This window comes from Protopterus annectens, chromosome 11.part0 (assembly GCF_019279795.1).
Source record: "Protopterus annectens isolate FY-2018-M chromosome 11.part0, PAN1.0, whole genome shotgun sequence".
Taxonomy (NCBI): domain Eukaryota; kingdom Metazoa; phylum Chordata; order Ceratodontiformes; family Protopteridae; genus Protopterus; species Protopterus annectens.
The window spans coordinates 65,464,987-65,479,735 of record NC_056745.1 but is presented as its reverse complement, the minus strand read 5'-3'; positions in this window follow the sequence as shown (position 1 = coordinate 65,479,735).

Below are 14,749 nucleotides of genomic sequence, written 5' to 3'. Positions count from 1 at the left end.
CTCCCCCTTTGTGGAGTGGGATAACTGTTGCTGTGCGGCATTCAGTGGGCACAAAGCCTGAGGTGAGGCTAAGATTGAACATGGTACTTAGGTGGGGTGCCAGTTCATTCTGTAGTTCATGTAGAACGCAGCCTTGGATGTTGTCAAGTCCCATGGATGCTGTGTTCTTGGCTTTGGAGAGTGTGATTTTTACCTGTGCAGCCGTGATTACAGGAACTTTGTATTCATCCGGTATAGAGATAGGCCCTTTAGGGGGTGAGGGGGGATAAAGTTAGCACTGAACCTGTTTGCCAGGATGTTGGCAATATCAGTTGGTTCTGTATATTTAGTGCCATTGTGCTGTAACTCAGAGCAGATCTGAGTGTTACCATTGAGATTACTGACATAGCTATAGAATGTTTTGTGGTTGTCTTTAGAATCAGTGGCGATTTTGTTTTCATAACTAGCTTTGGAGGTTTTTATGAGGGATCTCAACTTCTTACTGAGGCTGACCAGGAAGTTCTTACAGTCATGGGTTTTTACTCTTTTTTACAACAGTTTCTTTCTTCTGTTGTAGAGTTTGTTTATGGCAGGAGACCACAAGATTGGCTTCTTTTTTTGGAGGATAGCATCTTGGTTCTGTTAGGGATAGCACGATCCATTCACTCATGTAAGTTCTTATAAAGTGTAATTGTGTAAGATTCAGCAGTCATACCTCTATTGTCCATCAGGGTGTTGTGAAGTTTTCCACTTCTGTTTTAAGAAGCGTGAAGTTGGCTTTGGAGAAATATTTTATGGTGGTTTCCCTAATGGGGGGTGTGGGCGGTATGTGGATGTCTAGACTGATTAGCTTGTGGTTGGATCTGACCAACGAGGAAGTGACCTCTGGTGTGGAATACCAGTCGCCCATGTTGGTAATGACCAGGTCTAGGATATTGATGCCCCTGGTGGAGGTGTGGATAAGTTGATCCAAGGCATTGGAATTTATGAATTCCAGAAAAAGTTGAGCAAAAGAGTTGGTACATGAGTAGTTTTCCCAGTTAATGGTGGGGTTGTTGAAATCGCCCATTATTAGGCTGTTGGGTTGTACCCTAATATTTTCCAGTGTGTCAAGAAATGAGGAGTGTGAATCCTGGGGCATGGTGGGGGATCTGTTACAAGTTACAATTTGGATTGCGATCTTGCCCAGAGTTAGTTGCACTTGGATAATCTTGGATGCATTATGCTGAGCAACTAGCCTGGAGGTGTGGATATCCTTAATGAATATGAACACGCCTCCACCTTTAGTGCTTTGGTCCAGGTTAGGTGGCTGAAAGGTATGATATGAATTATAGCCTGGTAATGCAGGAGCCTTGAACTAGGTCTCTGTCACTGCACAGATGTTGATGTTCTCCATTTTAAGGAGTGCCTCGAGTGAATGCATTTTGAGGTTTTAGACTTCTAGCATTACCCTCAGATTTTGCTTGCTTGTACCTGTTAAGGCGGTGAATTTGTCCTTTGAACCTTGCCTAAAAAAAGGCACTATAGGGGTGGCAAGAACCTTAGCCAGTATCCGGAATCCCAAGGGTGACAGGTGCAGGCCATCTCTGGCAAAGCATCGTGGTCTGTCGATCATGTCAACCCAGGTAGACAGGTACTGGATCCCCTTAGAATGATACCAGAAGCTTAGCCAATTGATGAAGTCAATCATTTTCTCCTTGTACTGTGGTATCATTCTGGGTAAAGGCAGGATGATACTCAGGGCTAGGGTCATATCTACCTGGGCTACAAGATCAGAGAGCTCCTCCATGTCTCTTTTCATGTAGTCCAGGGAGGTATGTCTCAGGTCATTCACACCAGCATGGACAATGACAGAGTCATATTTGTACTTGTTATGGAGTGACCTGAGTGCATGCGTTATGTGGCGGATCCTGGCACCCAACATGCAGGTGACAGTAACTTTCTCCTTGTTTAGCCTGGTGAGTGGAACATCAGTGTGCCTGACTATAGAGTTACCTATGACTAGAGTGTTGGGTACGTTGTTATGCCTTATGGGCTGCGGTTGAGTGGCACACTGAGTTTGTGGGCTATGTGTCATTTGGGTTGTGTTGAGGGGGGTGGAGGTTGCATGTGTTTCTGCTTTGGAGGTCTTTGTTGTTTGAGCAGCTTTTTATTGAGAGCCTCCACAAATGTAGGTGTGTGTTTTGTGTTGCTATGTGTGTGTTTTGGTGGTGTAGGTTTTGAGGGACTATGTGATGAGTGTGGTGTGTTGCACGTGTTTACCTTCTCCTCTTGAATGTCTAGTCCAGTCTTGGGTGAAGAGAGCTTTGCTTCCAGTTTGGCTATATAAATACATCTCTCACAGGTTATAGTGTTGGGTGGTAGGAGGAGAGGGTTGTCTGTGTACATGAGGCAATTGCTGCATTGCTCCAAGATGCCTTATTATTATTAAGTACTAAAACTGTTTTCCTCTAGACAAGTGAAGAAAGTCAAGTGCTGTAGTAATTTGTAGCTTATTTAGTGCTTACAACGAGTTCTGAACAAGTGCTGATTTCAAAGAAACAGATTTGAGTGCTAAAACGAAAACACTGACTAGTTCTAAGGGAAAATTTGAAGAGCAGACCTTATGGCGCCGGGAATAGTTTAACCCTAGCTAAGCGGCGATGCATAAAGTGTATTTTTTTTTTTAAATATAACAATAGCAAATGAGCAAACTGATTTAAACAAATTAACCAATAAAAAGCTAAAAACTGAGCCCTGTTCCAGTAGTCTTCGATCAGACAAGTTCTAACTGTACAGTCCTGCCACTAGGGTGCAGGGGAACCTTCTCCAAAAAAAGATGGTCTGAATTAGTGCTCAAGTTATACAAACAAAGCTAGATTCAGCAGGTCTGAATTTAGTCTATGCTACAGCAAACAAGGCATACCAATTTCAGAAAGGATGGCAGAGCAGGAACACGAGTTGTAGGACTGTCACCTAGCTAACGGATGCCTGGCTCTTTCCCAGATGGAATGAATAGTCCAAATGGGTGAAAGTAGAGAAACCACTAGTCCAGGGGTGAGTAAAAAATATAAACAAATAAATAAATAGAACTACAACAACAGAAAATGGGATCTAGTTGGGATTGGACAGAAAATTAAAAAGAAATGAAAGAATTTTAGTGGTTATCCAAAAACTGCTAAACAACTCCAAAGAACAAAGTAAAAATGAACAAGCAGCAAACCAAAGACCAGGAAGGAACCAGACCACAAAACATACAGGCTTTCGTTCGTTAAATAAAACACCATGAACTTATGAAGTTTGTGGTGTTTTATTTAATGAACTAAAGCTTTTAAGTTTTGTGGTCGGGTTCCTTCCTGGTCTTTGGTTTGCTGCTTTTTCAGTTTTAGTGGTTATGCAGCAGAAGTGTGGAGAGAGCATACAATTAGGTGGTCAAGAAAGGAAAAAAGTGGGAAAGGTGAGATGGACTATAAGTAAGGCTCTAAGAGGACAGGATAATGTTTGGCATCTGACAAGAAGAATAGAGAAGGGATGGAAAAAGGAAGGATATGGAGGTAAGGAAGTCCATGGGGCTACAATAATGAAAAGAAGGAAGGGGGGTAGGAGTTTTAGCAGTAGAAGGCAGTAGAAAGTGGAGGAATGCTTGTATTAGGGACTCTATTACACAAGGAATGCTTGTATTAGGGACTCTATTACACAAGGAATGCTTGTATTAGGGACTCTATTACGCAAGGAATGTTTGTATTAGGGACTCTATTACACAAGGAATGCTTGTATTAGGGACTCTATTACGCAAGGAATGTTTGTATTAGGGACTCTATTACACAAGGAATGCTTGTATTAGGGACTCTATTACGCAAGGAATGTTTGTATTAGGGACTCTATTACACAAGGAATGCTTGTATTAGGGACTCTATTACGCAGGGAATGCTTGTATTAGGGACTCTATTACACAAGGAATGCTTGTATTAGGGACTCTATTACACAAGGAATGCTTGTATTAGGGACTCTATTACGCAAGGAATGTTTGTATTAGGGACTCTATTACACAAGGAATGCTTGTATTAGGGACTCTATTACGCAAGGAATGTTTGTATTAGGGACTCTATTACGCAAGGAATGCTTGTATTAGGGACTCTATTACGCAAGGAATGCTTGTATTAGGGACTCTATTACGCAAGGAATGTTTGTATTAAGGACTCTATTACACAAGGAATGCTTGTATTAGGGACTCTATTACGCAAGGAATGTTTGTATTAGGGACTCTATTACACAAGGAATGCTTGTATTAGGGACTCTATTACACAAGGAATGTTTGTATTAGGGACTCTATTACGCAAGGAATGCTTGTATTAGGGACTCTATTACGCAAGGAATGCTTGTATTAGGGACTCTATTATGCAAGGAATGTTTGTATTAGGGACTCTATTACGCAAGGAATGTTTGTATTAGGGACTCTATTACACAAGGAATGCTTGTATTAGGGACTCTATTACGCAAGGAATGTTTGTATTAGGGACTCTATTACGCAAGGAATGCTTGTATTAGGGACTCTATTACGCAAGGAACGCTTGTATTAGGGACTCTATTACGCAGGGAATGCTTGTATTAGGGACTCTATTACACAGGGAATGCTTGTATTAGGGACTCTATTACACAAGGAATGCTTGTATTAGGGACTCTATTACACAGGGAATGCTTGTATTAGGGACTCTATTACACAAGGAATGTTTGTATTAGGGACTCTATTGCACAAGGAGTGCTTGTATTAGGGACTCTATTGCACAAGGAGTGCTTGTATTAGGGACTCTATTACGCAAGGAATCAGTGGGAAGCAGGATGATATTGGAGGTGAAAATAGTTTTAGAACTGATAGTGTAAGACAAGGTCAGTTTGTGATCCAAGTATTCTGAACTAACCCACACATAATATATGTGTGGACTAATGATTTGGCAGAGGGCACTGTCGAAGAAGCAAAGAGATTAACCAAAGAATTAGTAAAAAGAAGGTGAAGCCAAGTATTTAGTAGGAAGAAGTCTGGTTTATGGTAGGCTACTCCAAGGTGCAACAAATACCAAAAACAGTGCTAGCAAGGATGGAGCAGTGCAGCTGCTAGTTTAGGGAAAGGAGAAGAGATTTAGAACACAGGTAGTGGAAAACTGGAAGAGGATCAAAGCAGTGAGCCTTTACAGTAGATTCAGGGTACACTGCGCCCGTTAGCAAGTGTTGAAGAGGTCAGTCCACTCCTTATAAACTACAGCTTGTAAAGTTACTAATTTTTTTATCAAACTTTGCATAGGCAGATGTGAATGCTGCACCCTACACCAGGATAGCAGAGCTGGCTAATGGCTACTTCATCCTAACTCTTAGGTTGGGTCTTCCACTGCTCTAGGTTCATTATCAAACCTGGGTTATCAGCAGCACAGATGGACACATTACCTCTGCACCAGTGGGCCAGCTATGTAGAATAAGATATTGGAAAGGTACATCAAAATGGTGATGTCTTTACACTGAGATCATTGGGGGAAGCCAGAACAAGGAGCCATGTGGGACTGGGAAAAAAACCAGAAAGGACGGAAAAGGAAATAGAAGGGTTGTTCAAAGAGAGAAGTAGACCAGGAAGGTGACTCTGTGTAATGCTAGGAGATGGAAGAACATAAGACAGTTGTAATCCATCATGCTAATGAGAGAAAAAGCGAAAAAGAGGTAGTGGAATAGTTTTATGCTATATATTTGTTTATTAGTTAGGTAAGTGGGCTGGTCTAAAGATGCTTTGCAGCCATGACCTCGGCTGTAGGTAACAATGATTTTACATAGATTTATGCCATTTGCATCAGCATTAAGTGTAAAAGCTATTAAGAATATATGTGCAAGAGATATATTCATAGCTGCTAAAAGTCATGTATGTAGCTGATACAAATTATGAAAGTTCTCAAATTATATATGATACAAGCATTGATACAAACAAGTCAGACTGGAAAAAAGTTCTGTAATAAAGCTTTCATAATTTGCTTCAAGGAATATGAGCCACAAAAAGGCAGATATAGCCTCTTATATTACATGTGATACAAAACAGGCTAATAGAGTTTGGTGATAGCCTCATAAAGGCAAGTATTTTCAATGATCAAATTGTAAATCACTCTCCAAACCACTCTGTTAGCTGGACCTGATGAAGCTCAGGTGAAAGTGTTCTCTTAGTTATAGTTCTGTAGTGGCAGCTCATGGCGTGCTGTCATTTTTGTTTGCTAAAAAAAACAAACTTTTAACTAAGACTGAGGTTCCACAGGCTGCTGAGCTGGTTAGCCCTCATTGGTCTTTCAGCAATATACAAATAAGGAACTAACTTCTAAGCTTTGGGGTTTGTTCCTTGTTTTTCTGTCTCCCAGATTTTCCTCCAGTCAGATCCCCTAGACTTTCCCACCGTTTTGTGTTACTGGCTTTAAATAACTGACCTGTTGAATGCAATGTATTAGAACAAGAGCACTCATCCATCTACTTACTTAACCAACTAAACTACTTGAAACTTCAACAAGGCATCTTTATTCCTCCCACAGGGAGGTCATCAGAGAGACCCACTCCTAGATCTGCCTGCTAAGGTGATTTTATCTGGACTAATCTATTGTTTCTTGTTAGTCCTGTCACCTTCTGGGTCACAGATGGGATACCAGACCTGACTAGAGCTTTTTGGATTACATGTGTTTACAGAGTAAAAGAGGAGGAGGATGGTAGGAAAATGGTGAACGAGGAGAAGGGAGATTTAATATTTGGTTGTCAAGCAGTCAAGGTGGCCAGGGGCATAGCGAGAGCTGGTAGATGGACACAGCTTACAAAGTCCCAAATGCTACCAACTATGAAGAATTATTTATTGAAAAGGGATAAAAGAAATGAAGAGGAAGGAGAAGAGGCCTGTACCAGAAAGGAAAGAATTGTGGGAAATACCTAACAAATGCAAGAAGGGACATGGGTATCCAGGTCAAAGTGCTGCTAGCCAAGAGTGATAATGACACTCTGTAGTTTATAGCTGAGGAAGGTTAAGAATACAAAGATAAGGATGATGGAAGGATTTTTAGAAGAATGGATTATGGTGTGCAGTGGGAAAAGGTCAAGAATGAGTCCACAATACGGGTGTGAACTGAAGAATAAATCTAGCACAGGAGTGGTCAGGGTTGAAGTACTCAGGGCTGTGGACAAGGGTATCAAGAAGAGGTAAAAAGTGAAGAAGGCTGATGTAGTTGCATAGGAATGTGAGGCTAGCAATGAGACAGGGTACACAAGAGCTGGAAAGGAGGGCAATAAGGGCAAAGACAGGGTACACAAGAGTTGGAAAGGAGGGCAATAAGGGCAAAGACAGGGTACACAAGAGCTGGAAAGGAGGGCAATAAGGGCAAAGACAGGGTACACAAGAGCTGGAAAGGAGGGCAATAAGGGCAAAGACAGGGTACACAAGAGCTGGAAAGGAGGGCAATAAGGGCAAAGACAGGGTACACAAGAGCTGGAAAGGAGGGCAATAAGGGCAAAGACAGGGTACACAAGAGCTGGAAAGGAGGGCAATAAGGGCAAAGACAGGGTACACAAGAGCTGGAAAGGAGGAGTGGAGAGGCAGAAGAGATGCAGTAGTACAAGGAGGCTAGAAGAAGGGCAACGCAGATGGTGACAGCATCAAGAGGGTAAAGCTGAAAGGCAGTTAGAAAATCGGATCAAAAAGGAAAATCCAAGCTGTTTTAGTTACATAGCAGAAAGAAGGAAGCACACTCTCAACTTCTTTGCACAAGAATCACAGATAAATAAAAGTAAGTCACAGACAAATAAAAATAAGTACACTGTGATCCTTACAGTGCAAAGCCGAATTTCTATCTGTGAAGACGACATTCACCTGAATGCTCATATCAGCTTCCTAGCATAAGGCTGAAACTTGAATGACTGAAGATCATAGGACTGAAGCTGAAATCCTGAATACTGTAAAAGACTGCAACTCAAAATCCTGAAATAATACTGAATGCAAATATGAAATTAAATAAAAAGTATGGGTTACTGCTCCAAATGAAAATAACTACATAATGCTTTTCCATTAAAACCTATTTTCCTTGTTCCCATGACTGTAGAATTTTGCATTTAAAATGCATATCAAAAAGGATATGGAAGATACAGTCACCATGTTTGAAGGAACAGGGAAAGAGATCCTCCTCCCCCCGCACAAAACATTGTCTAATTATTTTCATTTGGCATGTTTAATTCATTGTTTGTATTTGCTTTCATGCATATAATGTGGAGGGTAATGGTAATTTGTTTTTTGGGAAGAAACCTCCATGGACAAAAGCAACCAGAGGCATGTTAAAATGAGATTTGGAGAATGAGATCCTCATGTCTAAAGGTATCCAACAAATGACCACAAAAGAAGAGAGGACAAGTGCAAATAGCCCTAGATGCTATTATGTAGATGGATTAAAGCTGTGAGAATGTCCATGTGCTGAGATGCTTTGAGATGAAAAAAAAGTTTAACGTGGCAAAAAATGATGAACCATTTGCTAGCCTGTTGGAGCCGGGGCATGGTATCTGCCTATGACACCAGCAACATGGGATTAATTAGTAACTTGTTTCAAGGGAGTTAGACTTGAGGAGCTGATGACCTGTTCATCTCCCTCAGGGGGAATGCATGATTTTTATGGCACTATGCTGTCCTATAGTGGGGCAGTATAAGTGCCCCACATGTGATCTTTGAGGGTGTGAGTTGATGTTAGCACATGCATGCCTGCCCCTCAGAGGAAGGATAGGCTATAAAAACTTGCTGCAGTTAGGACTGGATGATGCTTGTCAGAATGCTTCTGTCTCCTCTCCCTTCCACCTGAGCATGAATAATTGCTTCATCATCCATGCCCAATATTGGTAGCCTAAGTCCACGGGGCATATGGTCAGTCTATAGCAGGGCAGAGGGAATAAGAGAGGCACAAGCACCAAATAACACTTATATACTCGCTAGGAGGACTAAATCTATATATAATACATATGTAGATATTCTATTGGAACTTGGAATGTAAGAATATATGAATCAAGGCAAGCCTAATGTGATTTGAGATGAGATGACAAGAAAGAGCCTAAAAGCATTGAACTGAAACTTAAAAGCAAACCTTTCAACATTACAGTGATACAGGTATATGCTCTAACCACAGCTGTATAACAAGTAGATCAGTTTTCTGTGTGTCTATTGAGCATTCTGGATATAACTACAAAAATAGAATAAAATAAAACCATATTACTTTCATCAAACATGACTGGAATGCTAAAGATGGTAGTGATAGAACATCTGGAATAACAGGCAATTAGCGTTGCTGTTCAAAATGCAGTGGAGTATAGACTAGATGAATCCTCCTAAGATATTTACAATTACATTCTTTCAAAAGCCTTTGAAGCTGATTTATACATGGATATCACCAGATGGAAAATATCAAAATCAGACTGACTGTATACTTTGCAGTCAGAGATAGAAGAGCTCATTGCAGACAGCAACAACAAGACCATACACATCCTGCTTATGAACTGTTCACACGCTTGTGTCCAGCAGGAGATACCGCAGTATGTGCTGTAAAACATCCAGGTTCAGGAACAGCTTCTTCCCTCAGGCGGTGAAACTTTTGAACTCTGGCAATAATCTCAGGGAAGCCGGACACTGGCAAAATATGGAACAGCCAACTCTTTTGGTGCAAACAAATGAGAGACAGTTTGGATTCTAAACATAAATAATACATAGATGGCAATGAATGTGCAATATTATACAAACTAGATCCATTTATTCATGTGAGAATCACACAGTGCAGTAGGAGCTTGTGCAATTAGAAATCATTCAGCTGCTGAAAATTATAGAAAAGGCAAACTGTGGTAGTATGTAGTAGAATAACCTGTCTAATGTGAAATGAATATATGTTATTGTATATATATATATATATATATATATATATATATATATATATATATATATATATATACACATACACACACACATATGTCTCTTCAATTTGAGCCTGATGCACACAATTTCATTTAGACTGAACTTGTGTAGGCTAAATGACAAAGTTTACTTTGACTTTAAGTTTTGACTTTGACTTATAACATGTAGTCTTCACATATAGCGCAGCATGTAACATGTAGTCTTTAGGTATAGTACAGCAAATAACATGTAATCTTCAGGTATAGCACAGCATATAATGTGCAATCTTCACATGTAGCACAGCATATAACATGTAATCTTCAGGTATAGCACAGCATATAACATGTAATCTTCAGGTATAGCACACCATATAACATGCAGTCTTCACATATAGAACAGTATGGCACAGCATATAATATGCAGTCTTCAGGTATAGCACAGCATATAGTGTAATTTTCAGGTATAACACAGCATATAACATGCAATCTTCATGTATAAAACAGCGTATAACATGCAGTCCTCACATATAGTGCAGTATATAACATGTGACCTACAGGTGTAGTACAGCATATGCCATGCAATCTTCATGTATTGCACAGCATATAGCATAATCTTAAGCTATAGCACAGCATATAACATGCAGTCTTCATATGTAGCACAGCATATAGCATAATCTTAAACTATAGCACAGCATATAACATGCAATCTTCATATGTAACACAGCATATAGCATGTAATCTTCAGGTATAGCACAGCATATAACATACAATCTTCACGTGTAGCATAACATATAACATGCAATCTTCACATATAGTACAGCATATAACATGCAATCTTCATATATAGCACAGCATATAACATGTAATCTTCACATATAGCACAGTGGATCTACTTCAGTAGATCAAAATGTCAACTAACCAAAATTCAAATTCATGAGTCAGGAAGATTGCAATTTCATAACAACGAAATTTTGCCATGTCAAAACTTGGAAGAATGAAGCACCTACTGCTCATGTCTGCCAACACTCAGAGTTTCTGAGTGGAGATGGAGGAGCACAGAGAAAAACAGCTGCTCCATTTAAACATTTGATGTAAAGTAAACATGTACTGTCTTCAACGTTTTTGCAGGGGGAAAGCCCCCCTGCACCACCAATATGGTGGGCTGTGGCCCCCACACCCCCTGCAAATTATATATACCAGCTCAGAGATCACACAACAGTGGAGAAAAGGGTACATTTCCCTATCCTCAATGCACTGCAATCTCCATTCAGAAGCATTAAAAATGTACATTTTTACTTTAAAACAAGTGTTTAAATGGAGTGGCTGTTTTTCTCTGTGCTCTGCAATCCACATTCAGAAACTCTGAGTGTTGTTGGACATTTGCAGTAGGTGCTTCATTCTTACAAGTTTCGACATGGCAACATTTCGTTAGAAAATTGTGATCTTCTTGTCTCGTGAATTTGAAAAAAACAAACAAGCAAGTTTTAAACAGGTAGACACAGAAAACTTATATTTAAGTTTTTTTGAAACAATACTCTTTAATAACCCAAGGAATTGAGGTTGATGCAAAAGGGTAAAAAAAAAAATCACAATCTTTAAAATCAGGAGTCAAGTTTACCAAACATTTATTACCGGGCTTTCAAATTTACTTAAGCATTGGTTCCATCTTCTACCAGGGCACAAACTATACCAGTATTACCCACACCATTTCCATTGATTTGTCTGAGACAGTTAATGGAGTAAGAAAGTTTTCTCTCATCCTGATGACTTATGGAAAAGCCAATCCATGATACCATTTTCTGGTTTAGGAGGTTTAAGCAGTCAAACTCTGACTTTTCATCTGCTATTTCATTCACACTATGATTACATTGCTGTGCTTTATCTTCAAAACCCACCAGCTGTTGTTTGAAATAAACCATTTGTCCATGGGTTCCACTGCCTTATCTCAAATTTCTTTACTCATCTGTCATTTCTGCAATATGGCATCATATTTTTCATTCAAAGATTCATAACTTCCATCACTATGTTTGAATGCTTGGTAAACAGGGACAGAGCTATATACATCTGTTTGGTCATTACAACTTTCTTTGATAAAGGTATGTGTCAAGCTACAGGGAAAATAATTTCAATATGGGGCACAAAGGGCAAGCAGAAACATTGCTACTAGTTTTTTATAATGAGTTTGCTATTTCTTTTTTCTACAGATTTTTTGTACTTATTTTTACCAGTATGAAACTTTTCTTCCCTGTCCGGTGAAAATGGGTTCTGTCCAATTGTTCTTCCCTGAATAAGAAACACCAACAAGTAAATAAAGAAAACAAATAAAAAATATTTTTGTGGCTTTGTCATCTAAGACATGACTGGGAACATTACTGTTTGAATATACAAAAGAATCATTTTTGACCAGTGACTTGAGGGCCATCTTTCTTTTAAATGGCATTACCTTTAAACTTTCCAATGAATGTTTTTGTCCTCAATTTGAAAACTAATTAGAAAACAACCCTTCCTTTCACCTTTCAGTTACTGAAAGACCTTTCTCTCAACATGATACATACATACATACATACATAGAAATGTTTCAAGCATGGGCATTAAAGCCCTTCTAGCTTGTCAATATGCCAAAACACTTGTTCCCATAATAAATGTCCAGGCTGCTCTTAATAATATCTAAACTAGTACTTGCTTTAATGTAATTTGGTAGTCTGTTCCAAGCATCAGCTACTCTGTCAAAGAACCAATTAGTACACTTCTCATTCCTATAGAATCTTCTACATAGGTTATCTGACGATTCTCTGGTATTTTTTGATAACCTCAAACATTCCCAGAGGTAGTTGTCCCTAAATGCCTTATACACCTGAATAGGATCTGCTCTTAAATATCTGTAAGAGACACTGTTCAAGTACAGATATTTTAGTCTTTCATAATAACTTAGATTTTCACATCCATGGATGTCCTTAGTATATTTCCACTGTACTCTTTCCAGTTTATTCATGCTTGGTTTCCTATTGGGTTTCCATATTGTTATTCCATACTCAAGTTTGGGTGTAATGTAACTAACAAATAATGACTTTATTATGTTTGATTTCCTAGACTTTATAAATCTTTTTATACAACCTATAGTTCTATAAGTATCATTAGCCAATTGGATGATATGATTAGAAAAACTCATAGCTGTATCTACCCATATACCCAGGTCCTTAAATGAGTCTACAGTTTCAATCACTGTGTGCTGTATTAAATATTCACCTTTCAGTTTATGTCTCCCAAATCTCATATGCTTAGTTTTTGATGTATTTATCAACATATTATTCTCCTGTGCCCAAACGGTCAATTTAGTCAAATTATTTTGCAGACATGCCTTATCTGTAACACTTGTAATAAGTTTACCCAATTTCAGGTCGTCAGCATATAGACTGTAGAACACCTCAGATGAAAAAATTAGGTCTGAAAGATACAATCTAAACAAGTAAGGGCCTAGGACAGAGCCCTGTGGGACACCTTGACTGTAACTAAGGATTTCACTTGTCCAGTTGGTGTGTGATACTTGCCATGTCCTATTTGTAAGCCATGCAGCTATCTTATCAACAGTACATCAATACCTAGTTGTACTAATTTATTTTTATTTGTGCATGACCCTGTCAAATGCTGAAGTTAAATCTATATAAATCACATCACAGCACAATTTTTCATTCATAGCTGTTATTATAGTTATAGATCATGTTACAGGTGGTAATAGATCTATTTTCAACATATGCATGCTGATATATGGTTTCAAGTCCCAGCCTATCCAGTTCTGACAATAACTTATCCAGTATTACCTTCTCCATTATTTTCCACAACATGAAAGTAGACTTAAGGGTCTATATGATTCTGGGTTTGTCCTACTCCCCTTTCCCTTAAAGACAGGTTTAATAAGTGCATGTTTCCAATCTTGAGGAATCTCCCCATATTTATATGACCTAGTGAATAATAGATGTAATGGCAGTGTAAGTTCTTGCTTAAGTGTTCTCAAATCATTGTTACTTATTCCGTCTCCTCCCTGCGCTTTGTTTGGATCCAGTTTGCACAGTTCTTTTTCAATATAATCTAATTTGATTCCAGGATGGAACTCAATACTTACTAATATTAGGAAGTGCGAAGAACTCTGAGGAAACTGTTCAAAAAATACCTGTCTAAAAATTGTAAAAGCACTTGCCAAAAAAACCATGGTCAATCACTACTTTTCATCCAATTTAAGTTACTCTTCTGATATTGTATGTCTTTTTTCACCTTTTGTGTAAGACAAATCATTGTATGAAACTTAATATATTTATATATAAAGTGTATATACTGTATTATACATAGGATTTAGTCTAAAGAACTCTTACCTATGTAATTTATTAATAGTAACTGTTTGGATGAACTATTAATGACATTTTATTTTTTGCTTACGGTGTTAACAGTTCTGTTGCTAGTTACTATATTTTCAATGGTTGTTTCTCTGCCTTTTGGCCCAGGTCATCACTAAAAATAATCTTTGGACCAGTTCACCAACTTGGTTAACAAATAAAAAAATACACAGTATGACTGGTTGAAAAAAGGCAAATGTCTCTAGAGGATGGAAGCTAATGAGTATATGATCCAGAATAAAGATGGGTGAAGAGCAGGACAGAGGCTTCTGATTTCTTTGCTAAGGTATTTCAAGTTCAGTATTTTGAAACAACTTAAAAGAAACTATCTCAGTCTTTTTGCATTCCATGCTGAAGTCAGCATAGCTTGAATTATGAAATATTTTACTGGTAGAAGGCGGAAAGGTGTTGTGGCAACACAAGGGATGCCAGAAGTAGGAGAGGTTGAACCAAATGAGCACTCATTCAGACTTTTAACAGCT